The 10,518-nt window shown below is 53.8% G+C and overlaps 1 pseudogene; it reads left to right on the top strand.

The window, feature by feature from the left end:
- The first annotated feature begins 763 nt into the window (after nt 1–763).
- LOC123936572 lies at nt 764–4,280 on the top strand (annotated as a pseudogene).
- The last annotated feature ends 6,238 nt before the right edge of the window (nt 4,281–10,518 follow it).

Genomic DNA, 10,518 nt, shown 5'->3' with positions numbered 1-10,518 from the left:
TGCAGAGTTCCCTTTGGGTGGGCAGGCAAAGTCCTGCACTGTGGCTCTAGAGACCCATCCTAGAGGGCCTGTTGGCCAGGGCTTTGGGGACAAGTCTGCAAACACAACTCGGGATACTGTCAGGGGCGAGGTGATGGCAGCCCGATCTGTAGATTGTAGGGCAGTGCCTCGGGATCCGAAATGAGGGCGACAGGGAGGCGGGAGTGCAGTCTTTTTTGTGTGGGTTGTGTGTCTCGGTTGGCCACGGAATGTAGCCGTAGACTCATGGGGCCATGGGTGATTTTGCCTCTGTGAGGATTCTGCCCAGCTCTAAAGGTTTAGGTGTCTTTACAGGGGAAGGAAAGAGTGTTGTTTTCGTCTCAGGGGTCCCGCCATAGCAGGGATTACATGGTCGGCTTCTGGGTCCCGGGCGGCTGGAGAACCCAACCGAGCATGAGGATTTGTGCCTAGGGTCATGTCAGGCCTGATATGCGGGCTCCTGGTCCAGCTAGTGAGGGGGCTGGTATGAAAGCAGTTTCAGGCTGAGGGTCACAATGCCTGTTTGTGCCCAAAGCAGCCTTCCTGGGTGGGCGTGGTCTCATGGAAAAGGCAGCTGGCTCCCACCCTGAGGTAGAGACCCCATCCCCACATAAAGCTTTTCCAGTCATGGGGAAGCAGGAGTGCTCTTTATGCTTGAGTCCCCCCCCCCCATATACTGGGATTTGAGCTATGGTATGGCCACAGACAGGTGAATACCCAGGTTTGGCAGAGATGAAAGTCTCTGGCCATGGCAGGTCACACCTGCAGGATATGGGGCCTGCTACCTGGGGGGCTGATGGAAGGTCGGGTCTCAGGCTGTGTCAGACAGAGCATTAGTGCACAGGGCGGCCCCGGAAGTTGGGGTGACATCGAGATTTGTGCTGGTTTATCCTCAGGTGGGGATTCTGGGCAGACCCCTAGGGCCCTTCTTCTTTCTATAGGGCAGGCAGAAGACTGCACTGTGGCTCCAGAATGAACAATCTTGAGGTGTTGTTGGCCAGAAGAGTGAGGATGGAAATCTGAACGCACAAGCGCTGGTTCAGTTCAGTGCTGAGGACATGGCATTTCCAATGTGTAGCCTCTGACTCCAGATCTCCAGCACTTGAGTCAGGACACTTGTCAGATGGTAGCTCACGCTGGAGTTTGTGTCCATGCTGGCCGAAGAATGGACGTGTAGCCTTGTGAGGCCATAGAGCTTTTCTGGGCAGGAGCTTGTGGGATGTTCCGAACAGCAAGCTTTTCTTTTGCGGGACATGGGGAGTCCGTTTTGATGGCACCAGTGTGTCCCATATGGAAGGACGTTGAAGCAGAAGTCAGCTTGTGAAAATGTGATGGGTAGAGCTTCCTTCAGGTGGGCAGCAAAGTCCTGCTCTGTGGCTCCAGAGGCCCCATCCTAGAGGGCCATTTGGCCAAGGCTTTGGGGACAAAAATCTGCAAACAATCTCAGGATAGGGTTAGGGGCGAGGGATTGCAGGGGCGACCTGCAGACAGTGAGAGCAGCGTCACGCAATCTTAAATGAGAGCTATGGGGACGTGGGAGTGCAGGCTTCTCTGTCTGGGTTGTGTGTCTCGGTTGGCCACAGAATGTAGTGGTAGCCTCATGGGGCCATGGGAGATTCTGCCTCTGTGAGAATTCTGACTGGCTCCCAAGGGTTTGGTGTCTTGCGGGGGGAAGGGAAGAGTGCTCTTTTCCTTCTCAGGGGTCCCACCATAGCAAGGATTCCAGAGTCAAATTCTGGGTCCAGGCATCTGGAGAACCCGACCAAGGGTGAAGACTGGGACCTAGGGTCATGTCAGCCCGATATGCGTAGTCCTGGTCCAGCTAGCCAGGGGTGGTTTGAAAGCGTGATCAGGCTGAAAGTCACAATGCCTGTTTGTGGCCAGGGCAGCCCTCCTGGGTGTGTGTGGTCTCATGGGCCATGCAGCTGGCCCCCACACTGAGCCTTAGACCCCCATCCCCACAGCAAACTTTTCCCGTCATGGGAAAAGAGGAGGGCTCTTTTATGTTTGAGGTTCCCCCATAGGCCGCTATTTGAGCTGTGGTCTGGGCACAGATGCCTGAATACCCAGGTCGGGTAGATTTGACAGTCTCTGGCCATTGCAGGTCCCACCTGCAGGGTATTGGGCCCACTACCTGCCGGGCTGATGGGAGGTCGGGGCTCAGGCTGTGTCAGACAGTGCATTAGTGGACAGGGAGGCCTAGGATATTGGGGTGCCATTGAGGTCCGTGCAGGTTAATCCTCACGTGGGGATTCTGGGCAGACCCCTAATGTAGGGACCTGGTTGGGTGGAGGGAGCCCTTTTGTTGTTGGCTTGGATTGACCCTGTCCCTTGCAGAGGAACTTGCTTGCAGACCCCAGATGTAGGGGCGGGCCAGTTGGATGGAGACGTCCAATCAGTTGGACGCACACATATTTACTATGGTAAATTGGAATTCTATTCGCCACCCGTATTGATGATGGAGCGTGACTGTGCAGCTTTCCTTGTGTGCTGCAGTCTTATTGGCCACCTGTGAGTGGGCCGGGCTCCACCATCCCTATGAAGGTCAGTCTGTGAGGTAGTGTGGGGCCATTTTTATTTTTTATTTATTTATTTTTATTTTTTGCATTTGTCGGTTCATCAGGAGCAGCATTTCTTGGTTTGTTGGGAGCAGCGTTTTTCGGTTTTTCGGGACCAGCATTCGTCGGTTCGCTGGGCAGTGGCTTCGCCAGCCCGGCAGAGGCCTCGCCAGCCCGGCAGCAGCCTCGCCAGCCAGGGAGCATCCTCTCCAGCCCGGCAGTGGCCTCACCAGCCAGGGAGCAGCCTCGCCAGCCGGGGAGCGGCCTCGCCAGCCCAGCAGTGGCCTCACCAACTGGGGAACAGCACTGCCAGAGCATCATGAGCATTGCTGGGCAGCGGCCTCACCAGCCGGGGAGCAGCCTTGCCAACTGGGGAGCGGCCTCGCCAGCCAGGGAATGGCCTTGCCAGCCAGGGAGAGGCCTCGCTGGCGAGCAGCGCTGCTGGAGCATCATCATCAGGAAGCGGCCTCATGGGTTAGCGGTGCCACCAGGAGTGCCATCATCGGTCTTGTTCCTAACAGTAGGAGACTGCTCTCCGCTATCTCTTCACCTGGAAGCCACCCTTGTAGTCCTGCATCACCATGGTGCTCCAGGGTGGCCTACTAACCCGCAGAGAGGAACCAGTACCCCTGAAGAGCATCTCTGTGACCTTGTCCATTCGTGGTTTGTGGCTTGTGTGTCTGCTACCTTAAACTACAAGAATGAGGAGGAAGTTCCTTTGGAGACCTTCTTTGTGTTCCCCATGGATGATGAATCAGCTGTCTACAGCATTGAGGTCAAGTTGGATGGGAAGAAAATTAAAGCAGAATTAAAGGAGAAAACAAAGGCCCACAGCATCTATGAGAGTGCCATCAGCAACTGCCGCCAAGCTTTCCTACTGGAGGAGGACAAGTACTCCAAGGACATCTTCTGTTACAGTGTGGGGAACCTGGACCCAGGGTCGAGTGTAGCAATCACTCTGAAGTATGGGCAGGAGCTCCACTTGGAAGCAGATAGAGCCCTGCACTATGTGCTCCCAGCTGTCTTGAATCCTAGATACCGTGGCTCTGGATCATTCGAGGACAGTTGCCTTGATATGAAGACTCCTGTCGTTCCTTTGGAGGACCTGCCCTCTACACTCAGCATGGTTGCCACCGTCAGTTCCCAGCATGGCATTGAGAGGATCCAGTCCAACTGCCCCTTCAGTCCTACCAAGTACCTTGGAGAAGATAAGACTTCTGCCCAGGTTTCCTTGGCTGATGGACACAGATTTGATCAAGATGTGGAACTCCTGATTTACTACAGTGAGGTGCATACCCCCACTGTAGCTGTGGAGATGGGGCAACCTGGAGACAACTCAGATGGTTTCATGAAAGATCCATCTTTGATGGTGTATTTCTGCCAAAATATCCCAGAATCTCAGTCACCTGTCATCTCTGGAGAATTCATCTTCCTCATGGACCACTCAGCAAGTATGCAGTCCCCCATAAGTAAACAGTATAACTCTCAGCTACGCATACAGGCAGCCAAGAAACACTGATTTTGCTGCTGAAGAGTTTGCCTATGGGCTGTTACTTCAATATCTATGGATTCGGAAGTTCCTATGAGGCATTCTTTCCAAATAGTGTGAAATCCACTCAGCAGACCATGGAGAAGGCACTGAGGAGAGTTAAGCTTATGCAGGCTAACCTGGGGAGCCCTGAGGTAGCAGCCGTTGTTAGGTAGCGGGAATCGTGGGGTAGCAGGAATCATCAGGTTGGGGGAATCGTCGGGTAGCGGGACTCTTGGAGTAGCGGGAATTATCCCGTAGGGGAAATCATTGGGTAAGGGAAGTAATCGGGTTTGCTGTCCTGGTCATCGTCACCTCTTTGTAAGAGAAGGCCCTGACAGGTTGGTTTGATTTTTGATGCATGGGGCAAAATAAAACTTTGCTTGGTCTTCACTTTGTGTCAGTCTCATTCCTTTGATCACGGACCCTAGTACCCTGGAGCCCTTCTTCTTTCTAGAGGGAAGGCAGAAGGCTGCATTGTGGCTCCAGCATTCCCAATCTGGAGGGCTTGCAGACCAGGAGGGTGAGAACCGATGTCAGATCCCAGAAGCGCCGGTTCATGTCAGTGCCGAGCACATGGCCATTCCAATATGCAGAGTCTGAATTGAGATCTCCAACACCTGAGTCAGGGCGAGTGTCAGATGGTCGCTCAAGCTGGAGTTTGTGTCTATGATGGCCAGCGAATAGAGAGGTGGCTTCATGAGGCCATGAAGGTTTTCCCAGGCTGGGGCTTGTGAGCTGCTCTGAACAGCAGGCTTTCTTTCTGCAGGACAGGGGGAGTCCGTTTTGATGGCTCCAGATTTCCCCCATATGAAAAGACAAGGTAGCAGAGATCACCACATATATGTCTGGAAAGCCCAGCTCAGCTTATAATTTCAGCCAAGGAACAAGGTCGATTCGATCTGGTCACTCGGGGGCAAGGGGCCAGGGGCTGAGTTTACAGGGAATCTCATGCTGATGGGTCACAATGATTGCTTGTGTCCAGGGAGACCGTAGAATGTGGCGGGGTCTCAGGCACCATGCAGGAATCTCTTCCCCTGATGGTTGGGCGCAGCTCCCAAGAGCCAGGTTGCCTTCTGGGGACAGGAGGTGTTCTGTTTTGTGGTTCAGGGTCCAAACGTTGGATCATATGTAGGAATTCCAGAACCAGCCTCTGGAGGCAGATGCCAGCAAGGCTAACCTAGGGTTCCATTGAGGTCCTAGGGTCATGTCATGTTCCATCTTCTGACTCAGGGCCATTGATGTGGGTGACTGCCTGGAGGTAGGTGTCTGGCATGTGTCAGACTGCGCATTTCTGTCCAGAGCAGCCAACGAATTTGGGGTGGGCTCAGGAGCCCTGCAGGTGTCTCCCAGTCTAGAAAGTTTGTGCGACTATGACGGCCCAGAATATCCTTCGAGATGACAGGCAGAGTCCTGTGCTGTGGCTCTATATGCCCCATTGGAGGGCCTGTCAGCCAGGGCTTTGGGGACAAAAGTCTGGACACAAACTCGGGTTAGGGTGAGGGGGAAGGTGATGGCAGGCCCGAGCTGCAGACCATTAGGGCAGTGAATCAGGATCTGAAAGTAGGGCGATGGGGAGACAGGAGCTCAGGCTTTTCAGTATGGGTTGTGTGTCTCGGTTGGTAACGGAATGGAGGGATCTTATTTGTACATGGGAGATTCTGCCACTGTGGGGATTTGTAGACCAAATATAGTTATTCCAGAGTTTGCCTCTGGAGGAAGATGCTGGCAAACCTAAGCTAGGGTTCCGTTGAGGTACTAGGATATGTCAGGTTCATCTTCTGACTCAGGGCCATTGACCTGGCTGTCTGCCTGTAGGTATGTGTCTGGCCTGTGTCCGAATGCACATTTTTCCAAGGTGGCCAAGAATTTGTTGTGGGCTCAGGGGCAGTGCAGGTTTCTCCCAATCTGGAGGCTTTGTGCAAATGTGATGGGCAGAGCTTACTTCGAGTGGGCAGGTAGCGTCCTGTGCTCTGGCTCCAGAGGCCCCATCCTAGAGGGCCTGTCGCCCAAGGCTATGGGGACAAAAGTTTCCAAACACAAACCTCGGGTTAGGTTTAGGGGCGAGGTGATGGCAGGCCTGATCTGCAGACCATGAGGTCAGTGCCTCGGGATCTGATTAGGGGGATGGAGAGGTGGGAACGCATGCTTTCCTGTCTGGGTTGTATGTCTCAGTTGGACATGGAATGGAGGAGTGGCCTCATGGGGCAATGGGAGATTCTGCCTCTCTTGGGATTCTGCCCAGCTCCTAAGGGTTTGGTGTCTTTCACGGGGAAAGGAAGAGTGATGTTTTCCGTGTCAGGGATCAGGCCATAGCAGGGATTCCAAGTCGGCTTCTGAGTCCGGACGCCTGGAGCACCTGACTGAGGGTGAGGATTTGGGTAATGGACATGGCAGGCCTGATATGCGGTCTCGTAATCCAGCTAGCAAGGGGGCTTGTTTACATGCGGGGTCAGTCTGAGGGTCACAATGCCTGTTTTTGCCCAGGGTGGCCATCTTGTGTGGGCCTGGTCTAAAGAGCCAAGCAGCTGACTCCCTCTCTGAGTGTTTGACCCCCACCCCCACAGCAAGCTTTTCCTGCGGTGGGGATGGTGTAGTGCTCTGTTGTGCTTGAGGTTTCCTCATTGGCTGTGATTTGAGCTAAGGTCTGAGCACAAGTATCTGAATACCCCGGTTGGGTAGATATGAAAGCCTCGGGCCATATCTGGTCGCACCTGCATGATATGGAGCATACTACCTGGGGGATGATATGAATTTGGGGCTCTGGCTGTGTCAGACAGAGCATTAGTGCTCAGGGAGGCCTAGCATATTAGTGTGCCATCGAGGGCTGTGCAGGTTGACTTCACGTGGAGATTCTGTGCAAATCCATAGGTTCCTTCTATCTTGATGGCAGGCAGAAGGCTTCCCAGATAGGAATACTCCCTATCTGGAGTGCTTGTGGGCCAGAAGTGAGAGGACAGAAGCCAGAATACACGACCATCGGTTCAGTTCAGTTCCAGGCGCCTGGCAGTTCCAGTGTTCAGCATCTGACTCGAGATCTGCAGCAGCTGAGTCTCGGTGAGTGTAAGATGGAAGCTCACACTAGAGATTTTGTCCATCATGACCGAAGAATGGAGGGGTGGCCTCAGGAGGCGATGGAGGTTTTCCCAGACTGGAGCTTATGAGCTGCTCCGAACAGCAATCTTTCCTTCTCTGGGATAGGAGGAGTACGTTCTGATGGCTCCTGGCTCCCCCATATGGAAAGACTTGGTAGCAGAGCTTACCACATAGATGCCTGGAAATCCCAGCTCAGGTTACCCTTGCAGCCCAGGAACAATGCAATTTCGATCTGGTGGCTCTGGGGCGATGACCCTGGGGGCTGAGTTGACAGGGAGCTTCATGCTGATGGGTGACCATGCTGGCTTGTGTCCAGTGAGACCTTAGAATGTGGTGGGGGCTCAGGTGTCATGCAGGATTCTCCTCCGCTGAGGGTTGGACCAGCTCCCAAGAGGCAGTTTGCCTTCTGGGGAGAGGGGTTGTTCTGTTTTGTGGCTCAGGGATCAAGCATTGAAACATACGAATGTATTTCAGAACTTGCCTCTGGGGACAGATGCCTGCAAACCTCACCTAGGTTTCCGTTGAGGTCCTAAGGGCATGTCAGTTTCCATCTTCTGACTCAGGGCCATTGACATGGGTGTCTGCCTGGAGGTAGGTGTCTGGCATGTGTCAGAGTGCACATTTCTATCCAGAGTGGCCAAAAAAAAATTGGTTGGCTCAGGGGCCTTACAGGTGTCTCCCAATCTGGAGGGTTTGTATAACTGTGACGAGCACAGTTTCCATCGGGATGGAAGGCAGGGTCTTGCACTTTGGCTCCAGAGGCTGCATCCTGGAGGGCCTGTCAGCCAGGGCTTTGTACAAAAGTTTGCAAACACAAACTAAGGTTAGGGTGAGGGTCAAGGTAATGGCAGGCCCAATCTGCGGACTGTGAGGGCAGTGCCCTGGGATCTTAAATTAGTTGGACGGGGAGGCAGGAGTGCAGGCTTTTCTGTCTGGATTGTGTGTCTCAGAAATGAGGGGTGGCTTCTTGGGGCCATGGGAGATTCTGCCACTGTCGTGATTCTGCCGGGCTCCCAAGGGTTTGGTGTCTTTCGGGGGGAAGGGAAGAGTCCTGTTTTTGTCTCGGGGGTTGGGCCATATCAGGGATCCCAGAGTCAGCTTCTGGGTTCATGCTTCCTGAGAATGAGACGGAGGGTGAGGACTTGTGCCACGGGGCATGGCAGACCCGTTAGGAGGGCTCTTGGTCCAGCTAGAGAGGTGGCTTGTTTGAAACTGGGCTCAGGCTGAGGCTCAAAATGCCTGTTTGTGGCCAGGGCCACCCTAATATGTGGGCGTGGTCTCATGGGCCATGCAGATGGCTCCCACACTGAGGGTTTGACCCCATCCACACAGCAAGCTTTTCCTGCCATGGGGAAGGAGGATTGTTTTTTTGTGCTTGAGATTCCCCCATAGGCCGGGATTTGACTCATGGTCTGTACAGATGCCTGAATATCCAGGTTGGGTAGAGATGACAGTATCTGGCCTTGGCACAACCCACCTGCAGGATATGGGTGCCGCTCCCTTGGGCCTGATGGGAGGTCAGGGTTCAGGCTGTGTCAGACAGAGCATTAGTGAACAGGGCAGCCTAGGATATTGGGGTGCCGTCGAGGGCCATGCAGGTGGATCTGCTCATGGGGATTCTTCACAAAGCCATAGGGCCCTTCTTCTTTCTGGAGGGCATGCAGAAGGCTGTGTTGTCTCTTCAGAATTCCCAATCTGGTGGGCCTGCTGGCCATGAAGTTGAGGAAGGAAATCTGAATGCACAAGCGCTGGTTCAGTTCAGTGATGAGCGCATGATAATTCCAATGTTCAGCATCTGACTCGAGATCTCTAGGAACCAAGTCAGTCCGAGTGTCGGATGGTCACTCACGCTGGAGTTTGTGTCCATGTTGGCTGACGAATGGAGGGGAGGCCTCAAGATTCCAGGGAGGTTTTCCCAGGCTGGGATTTGTGAACTGCTCCAAACAGCAAGCTTTCCTTCTATGGGACAGGGGAGTCCGTTTTGATGGATTCAGGGTCCCCCATATGGAAACACTTGGTAGCAGAGCTCACCGCATGGATGCCTGGAAATCCCAGCTCAACTTACACTTGCAGTCCAGGAACAAGGCAGTTTCGATCTGGTGGCTCTGGGGCGAATTGCCCAGGGGGCTGTGTTGACAGGGAGCCTCAAGCTGATGGATCACAATGCTACATTTTTCCCATGAGACCTTAATATATGGTGGAACTCCAGCGTCATGCAGAATTCTCCACTCCTGAGGGTTTTACACAGCACCTTAGAGCCAGGTTGTCTTCTGGGGACAGGAGGTGTGTTGTTTTTTGCATAAGGGACCTAGCATTGGAACATAGGTAGATATTCCAGAACTTTCCTCTGGGGACATTTGCCTGAAAACCTAAGCTAAGATTCCATTGAGATCCTAGGGGCATGTCTCTTTCCATCCTCTGACTCAAGGCCATTGACCTGGATGTCTGCCTGGATGTAGGAGTCTGGCATGTGTCAGACTGTGCATTTCTGTCTAGAGCGGCCAATGAAATTGGGTGGGCTCAGGGTCCTTGCAGTTGTCTCCAATCTGGAGGGTTTGTGCAACTGTGATGGGCAAGTTTCCTTCGAGAGGGCAGGCATAGTCCTGCACTGTGGCTTCAAAGGCCATGACGGGCAAGGTGATGTCAGGGTCCACCTGCAGACAGTGAGGGCAGTGCCACAGGATCTGAAATGAGGGCAACAGGGAGGAGTGCAGACTTTGCTGTCTGGGTTGTGTGTCTCAGTTGTCCATGGAATGCAGGGGTGTCTTCATGGGTCCATGGGAGATTTGGCAGCTGGGGGGATTTTGCACAGCTCCCAAGGCTTTGGTGTCTTTCTGGATGAAGGTAAGAGAGCTGTTATCCGTCTCAGGGGTCCCGCCATAGCACTGATTCCAGAGTCAGCTTCGGGTTCTGGGTGCCTGGAGAAACCGAACGAGGGTGAGGATTTGGGCCTAGGGGCATGGCAGGCCCGATATGCGGGCTCCTAGTTCAGCTAGTGAGGGTCTTGTTTGAAAGTAGGCTCAGGCTGATGGTCACAATGCTTGTTTGTGCCCAGGGCATACCTCGTGGTTGTGCATGGTCTCATGGGCCATGCAGCTGCCTCCCACTCTGAGGGTTAGACCCCCATCCCCACAGCAAGCTTTTCTGACCGTGGGGAAGGAGGAGTGCTCTTTTGTGCTTGAGGATCCCCCATAGGCTGGGATTTGAGCTATTATCAGGGCACAGATGCATGAACACTCAGGTTGGGTAGAGATGACAGCCTTGGGCCATGTCCGGTCCCACCTGCAGGAGATGGCTCCTGATATCTGGGGGGCTGAC

Source organism: Meles meles, unplaced genomic scaffold, assembly GCF_922984935.1.
Source record: "Meles meles unplaced genomic scaffold, mMelMel3.1 paternal haplotype, whole genome shotgun sequence".
NCBI classification, from domain to species: Eukaryota; Metazoa; Chordata; class Mammalia; order Carnivora; family Mustelidae; genus Meles; species Meles meles.
This window is presented reverse-complemented; position numbering and strand designations above follow the sequence as displayed.